The sequence below is a fragment of the Tupaia chinensis genome, unplaced genomic scaffold, assembly GCF_000334495.1.
Source record: "Tupaia chinensis unplaced genomic scaffold, TupChi_1.0 Scaffold000001_1, whole genome shotgun sequence".
Taxonomy (NCBI): domain Eukaryota; kingdom Metazoa; phylum Chordata; class Mammalia; order Scandentia; family Tupaiidae; genus Tupaia; species Tupaia belangeri.
In genome coordinates, this window is record NW_006159427.1 from 4,988,340 (window position 1) to 4,995,474 (window position 7,135).

The window sequence follows — 7,135 nt, forward strand, 5'->3', positions numbered from 1 at the left end:
TCTTAACCACCATGCCACCTGCCGCCCACCCCCGCCCCCCCCACCCCCAACCCCCGCTTTAAATTTGTATGCCTATTTACAACCCCTCTACTATACCAGGCAAGGTCAGTGGCTATTGGCAATACCACCAAGACAGGGCTATCTGAAGAAACATTTGGTGGTGTGTAAACTATTCAAAAAAAGGACGCTGTAGAATTTAAAAATAAATCTTACACAGCCTTACATTTCAGTTTTCATCTTTGAAAGGATGAGTTATATACGGGGAGTTTAAATGCTTATATGCAAGGAAAAAGCTATACTAGAAGCAACATATTCATTGTCATCATCCTAATTCTTCCTTATCCTCTTGATCCTCCTCATACTATATCTCTTCCTGCTTTTCTTGCTCTTTCCACCTTGACATCTCCCTCTTTGCTGTATCAGGGCTTCCTTTTAACTCAGAAAGCAGCAACATTCTTTTCGTTATTTTTCCTTCAGTTTAGCAGCCTTCCTTTCGTAAGGCTTTTCTCAACTGCTGCAGTGTTAATCTACATCTCTCCCAGTGTCTCTGCAACATCACCAAGCGATGGGCCCAGATATCCTTTGATTTTTCAGGCAATACTCAGAAGGGAACAAGGAAAAGGCCAAAGGAGGCTTCCTGGGTGCATGAGGATCCTTGACCATCTTTCTTGTTTCCCCTTTAAGGAGGGACATAGGTTTTCATAATGGGCTTTGTCCACCTTGCTATGCCTTCAGTTTTTCCTTTCTCTTTAGGAGACACTGTCTTTCACCTCTCTGAGTACTTCTTAGAAAATTCCAAAAGGTTGAGTGAAGCATCTGGGTGCTTCTTCGTGTGCTCCTCCTGGTAAATTTGCACAAAGAGTGCATGTGAGGACATTTTGTGGCCTGGATTATCAGGACCTCCTTTGATGATCTGGTTTTTTTCCCTCCACAAGGCACAGACACCCAGGGCCTGTTCAGCTCTCACCTGCCCTGGCGCAGTCTCTGTGGAGCTCAATGTGCTACAGTGCTTGTGAGAGCAGGAGCCAGGCAGCCTCCTCACTCTCTCCTCTCTGTAACATTACTCTCTCATATCATTTGTTTCTAGTGCTTTGGAATTCATAGCTATTATGAATAGAGATTTTTCTATTACATTTGTTTGTCTAAAAATTATTTAATTCTTCCATAAGAGAGACAGACAGATGCTTCCAACAGGGTCATTGTGCAATGATCGGCCTGTATTTAACACTGAGGGGATGGTCATGCTGCAATCTCTCTCCTCCATTTCTCCTTTGAGATTTTGGGCACATGCACCCAGCATGTATTTTAAGCTTCTGGGCCTGAGACTTGACCTGCACTGTTGGTCAAGTAGGATCCTGCCACCTTAACCACCATACCACCACCCAGCCCTTTACATTAATTTCTATAGTATTTTGATTTGGTCAATGCTGTTTGTCTATATATACAATATTGTCTTCTGAAAATAATAATTTTTGTCTTGGAACTATCAGATGGTGCAATAGTTACAACACTGGACTCCCATATAGTCGACCTCAGTTTAAGTCGTGGACCTGGTGGCTTAAAACTCATGCCAGGCACATGTGTATACATGCCCAAAATCCCAAGAGGAGAATGGAAGAGAAGACTGTGGTGTGGCCATCCTCCCTAGGAGGTGATTTTTTATCTTCTATCTGTTTCTCTCTGGTCTCTCTGGTGAATGAAACATGTCCAGTAGCAAAAAAAAAAAAAAAAAAAAAAAAAACAAGTTTTAGAAAAAAAAAAAAAAAAAAAAAAGTTCTGTCTCTCCCTTATACTTATGCCTTATTTATTTATTTATTTATTTTGCTATAGGCCAGAAAGACAGAGACAGAGAGATAGAAGGCGAGAAATCACCCCCCACGGGGGATGGCCACGCCACAATCCCTTCTCCTCCAGTCTCCTCTCGGGATCTTGGGCACGTATGCACATGTGCTGGCGTGTTTAAGCTGCCGGGTCCAGGACTCAAACCGCAGTTGACTACATGGGAGTCCAGCGACATAGCCATTACGCAAACTGTTGGTCCCTGCCTTATTTTTTTTCTTGTTTTATTGTATTGACTATTCCTACACAGGTATGAATGGTATTTCAGACCACTAACAAGTTTTAGACTTGTCTTGCTATAACAAAATATCACAGACTTGGTGGCTTAAACCACAGTTCACTCCTTACAGTTCGAAAGGTTAAGACCTCCAAGGTAAAGGTGTCAGCTAACTCATTTTCTACTGAGGGCTCTCTTACTGGCCTGTAGACACTGGCCTTCTAGTTTTGTCCTCACATGGTAAAGAAAGAGTTCTTGTCTCTTCTTTTAAAAAGAATTCATTTAACTTTATTTATTCATTTATTTTAATTTGACCAGAGAGGGACAGAGTGAGAGACTGAGCAAGAGAGAAAGTGAGAATGCAAGCCACAAAGTCTGGGACTCAAACCACAGTCGGCCATGTGGGATTCTAGTGCTCTTAACAATTACACCACCTGTCGGCCCTTTATTTATTTTTTTTATGGTAACTTCATTTATTCATTTATTTTAATTTGACCAGAGAGGGAGAGAAGAGAGAGAGAGAGAGAGAGAGAAAAGGAAAGTGAGAAAGCAAGCCACCAGGTCTGGGACTGAAACCATGGTCAGCCATGTGGGAGTTCAGAGCCTTTAACTACCATGCCACCTGCTGGACCCAATATGGTAGAAATTTTAAGAAATATTTATGAAGGAAGGGGCATCTAAAAAACCCTTGGGCCAGGGACCAGCAAATGGCATAATGGTTACATCACTGGACTACCACATAGTTGACCTTGGTATGAGTCCCAGACTTGGCAGTTTAATAACTCATGCCAGGTAAGTGTGTGTGCATGCCCAAAATCCTGAGAGAAGGGATTGCAGTGTGGTCATGCATCCTGGGTGGGGGGGGGAGGTAATTTGCTTTTTGTCCCTCTGGCAAGCACACATGCACCATACCAAAAAAATCTTTCTGAAAAAGAAAACAAAAACAAAACCTTGGGCCAGCTTGAAGTGTGGTGGTTAGGATGGCTGGTTCCCACATGGCCAAGTCCTGGACCTATCAGCTTGAGAAACATGCCAGGTGCATGTGTGTACATGCTCTGAAATACTAAAAGGAAGGAAAAATGGAGATGGGATTGTGGCATAAGTATTCCACGTGGGGGTGTATGATTTTTCATTCTCTCTATCTCCTTCATCCTCTGAGTACACACACCTTCTGGAGAAAAAAATTGTCATTTTAATGTTTATTCCTTCTTTTTCCTTATTACTACGGGCATGTGTGCTCATAAGAAAGAGAGCAAGCACTTCCCCACTCCAATGGGGTATGGTCCCACTATACTCCTTTTTCCTCCATTTCTCCATCCCGTTAGGATTTGGAGCTTCAAGCACATGTGTCCAGTGTGTTTTTCAAACTACTTGGGCTGTGATTTGAACTGTGGTCAGCCATGTAGGATCTGGCTCCCTATACCCAGAGGTAACTGCTATGCTATGGGCCAGCCCTTTTATGTTTCTGTACATTCATACATGCATTATTTTACTTTTCTTATGGCCAGGTATAAGAAGTGGGTCAACTTTTTTTAATGTTTCTTTTTTTTAAGTTTATTTATTTCATGAGAAAGACAGGAAAAAGAGAGACAGAGGCAAGCAGTCAACCAGTATCACACTTGGCACATAGGGAGGTAACAGGGCATCAGCTGGGACCTTCCCACAGGGGTTCAGCATCACATTATCACCGTGGTAGGGTCCATTTTGGATTAAAATATCTCTACAAATAAATGATCAAGTATACTTTGCATTAGGCATTGTACTGATTATACCGAAGGACATTAACAAGTGTCTCAGCAAACATCCTATTTTAGGTAAGGAATTACAGGTTCACATAACTGGAAGGCATCTAGGGAACTAATTCAATCCATGATAGCCATTAATATGCTCCAGCAGGGGTTATAATACCTAAAGGATCACAGCTGTACCCCTCCAAAAGCTACTGTTAAAATACCTACCTGAACGGGAACCAGCAGTTAGTGTAATGGCTATGTTGCTGGACTCTCCCGTAGTTGACCGCGGTTCGCATCCCAGACCTGGTGGCTTAAAACTCACGCCAGGCGCATGTTTGCGCGTGCCCAAGATCCCGAGAGGAGAATGGAGGAGAAGTGATTGTGGCGTGACCATTCTCCCTGGGGGGTGATTTCTCACTGTCTGTCTCTATGTCTCTCTCTGTCTGTCTGGCAAGCGCACGTGCCCTATAAACGAAAATCTCTCAAAAAAAAAAAAAATCTACCTGAACAACCCCAATTTCCTTTATCCCTATGGTATTCTATTTTTTAAAAAATAACAAAATTTTAAAAATTTATTTAATTCCATTTGTTATTATTAGTATTTTAAAAAAGGATTATTTTATTTTATTTATTTATTTAATTTCATTTTGACCAGAGAGGAACAAAGGTGGCAGGGAGTGAGAAAGCAAGCCGCCAGGTCTGGGACTCAAACTGCAGTCAGCCATGTGGGAGCCCAGTGCCCTTAACCACCATGCCACATGCTGGCCTCTATTATTATTAGTTTTTAATTTGACCAGAGACAGGGAGAGAAACAGAAAGCACAAAAGCAAGCCACCAGGCCAGGACTTAAACCACAGTTGGCCATGTGGGATTCTGGCACCTTAACCACCATGCCACCTGCGGGCCCCATATCTTTATGGTATTAATTAATTAATTAATTAATTAATTTATGGAGAGGTTTCTGCTATAGGGCACATGCGCTTGCCAGAAAGACAGAGATAGACAGACAGAAAGCAAGAAATCACCCCCCAGGGGAGTTGGCCATGCCGCAATCCCTTCTCCTCCATTCTCTTCTTGGGATATTGGGCACATATGCACACGCGCCCAGCATGAGTATAAGCCACTGGGTCTGGGACTCAAACTGTGGTCGAATACATGGGAGTTCAATGACATAGCCATTACACTAACTGCTGGTCACTCTTTATGGTATTCTTAACTGGAAACCCATACAACCATCACATGGAAATTCAACAGCCATCACTGGCAGAAAATTATTATCTAAAGATACTAGATAATAAGTAGCTAAGAATTAGCTTAATAATAAGCTCATCACAGAAGCTTATTGGACTTTTGTAAAAATGAAGTCCTACATTAGAAATAAATAACCACCCAATTGCAAGTAGCCTGGTGGTTAAGGCGCTGGACTCCCATGTGGGTTCATTGCAGTTTGATTCCTGGACCTGGTGGCTTGCTTTCTCACTTTCCCTTTCTCTTTCTGTTTCTCTCTGGTCAAATTGAATAATACTAATAAATAAAACTAAACCAATCATTAAAAAAAAAATACCCAAAGTCTTTATGTAAGTATGCATGGAGGAACAGATTGGAACCAGAAAATTCTATTAAGAGAACAAGAGTAAAGGGAACAATGTAAATTAAATGAAGTCTTCCTAGTCTAAGTGTTAGGAAAACTGGTAGTATCTTTCTCTAGTGTGTTGGTGAAAATTCAAGATTTGACGGGACCAGCAGTAGGTGTAATGGCTATGTCACTGGCCTCTCATGTCGTTGACCGTGGTTCAAGTCCCGGACCTGGTGGCTCAAACTCACGCTGGGCATATGTGCATGTGTGCCGAAGATCCCCAGAGGAGATGGGATTGTGATGTGGCCATCCCCCTTGGGGGGTGATTTCTCACTTTCTGTTTCTCTGTCTCTGTCTTTCTGGCGAGTGCATGTGCCCTATTGCAAAAAACTCTCAGAAAAAAAAAATTCAAGATTTGAATTGACTGGGACCAGCAGTTAGCATAATGGCTATGTCGCTGGACTGCCATATGGTCAACCGCGGTTTGAGTCCCAGACCCCGTGGCTTAAAACTCACGCCAGGCCGTGTGTGTGCTCAAGATCCCGAGAGAATGGAGAAGGGATTGCGGCGTGGCCATGCCCCCTGGGGGATGATTTCTCGCTTTCTGTCCCTGTTTCTGTCTCTGTGGAGAGCGCACGCGCCCTACAGCAAAAACCTCTCCAAAAAAAAAAAAAATAAATAAAGTAAGATTTGAATTGACTAATTCTTGGCTCCACTCACTACTTTCTAAATTGTGGGACCTTGGGCAAGTCAGTTAACAAAACTCTCGGTTTCCTCATGGGTAAACATCCCACAGCGTTTTTGGACTGTGTCACACGCTTGGCTAACACCAGGCACTCGGTCGGCGGTCGTCCTCATTACCTGCACCACCTCTGGTACATGTACGAGATATGGCCTCAGGGTTAGCAAGCATCGGGGCAAGAGATCAGACCCCAGTCCTCCGATTCAATCCCAGTCACACCAGAACACCTCTCAGGGCCACCAGGGCAGCGACGCTCTGCTGGAGGCGGGTGTGGCTTGCGGGAGGAACACAGCAGCGGCCGAGCAGGCAGGAGAGACATTTCCGCCACACGGCGGGAGCGTCAGCCGGACTGAGACGCCGAACCGGAACTGGTGGGAGAAACGTTGGTTGGCCGAGACAGGTGACCGGAAGCGTCGCAGAGGCAGGACTACATTTCCCAGAAGCCCGCGGGGCAGGGCGAGGGGCGGGCGTCGGGGACATTACCGGACAGGCCTTGCCCGGCAATACCCAGGTAAATGCCGGCACTGCGGCTCCGAGGGAGAGTAACTAATCGTCCGCGCCTAGCTTTGTACTATTGAATAGTAACCCTCCTAACCCCTCCCGATCTGACAATAACAGTTCTCCCCACCGGGCGACTTCGGGATTTCCGGGCCTCAGGACTCCACCCCCACGACCCGCTTCAGCCTTCCCACACCCCCACCGTGGGCCTGGGGGCGCCTCCCAAATGCCTAAGGACGCAGGGAACTGCGCTAGTGAGGTGGAGGCCCAGGTAACCCTTTATAAGGCGGATGACCCATAATGGCCCCGCCGGCCCCTCCTCCACGCCCAGCGCCCGGCTCCCCGGCCTCGGTGAAGGGTGGTGTAAAGGAACGCCCCCGGTCCCGTCCCAGTGTACAGGGGTAGCTGGCGGGCGACTTGCCCTCTTCTTTAGTTGCTGCTCGGATGTCCTTGGCTCGGGGCGGCGAAAGCCGAGAACACCTGTGAGCCAAGCACTGCTAAGCCGCTCGGTCCACACGCCTAATCCCTGC

General features: G+C 45.4%; 1 protein-coding gene across 6 annotated transcripts in view; it reads left to right on the forward strand.

Moving 5' to 3' along the window:
* Positions 1–6,517: 6,517 nt before the first annotated feature.
* ACBD5 (acyl-CoA binding domain containing 5) overlaps positions 6,518–7,135 on the forward strand; it is a 66,572-nt gene continuing 65,954 nt past the window's right edge. For 5 of the 6 annotated variants that reach the window (XM_006139740.3, XM_006139742.3, XM_027768414.1 and 2 more), the window contains exon 1: positions 6,518–6,618. The gene's annotated coding sequence lies outside the window, so the exon portion shown is untranslated. The remainder of the gene's footprint in view (positions 6,619–7,135) is intronic. The other variant, XM_027769083.1, reaches the window with a different exon arrangement.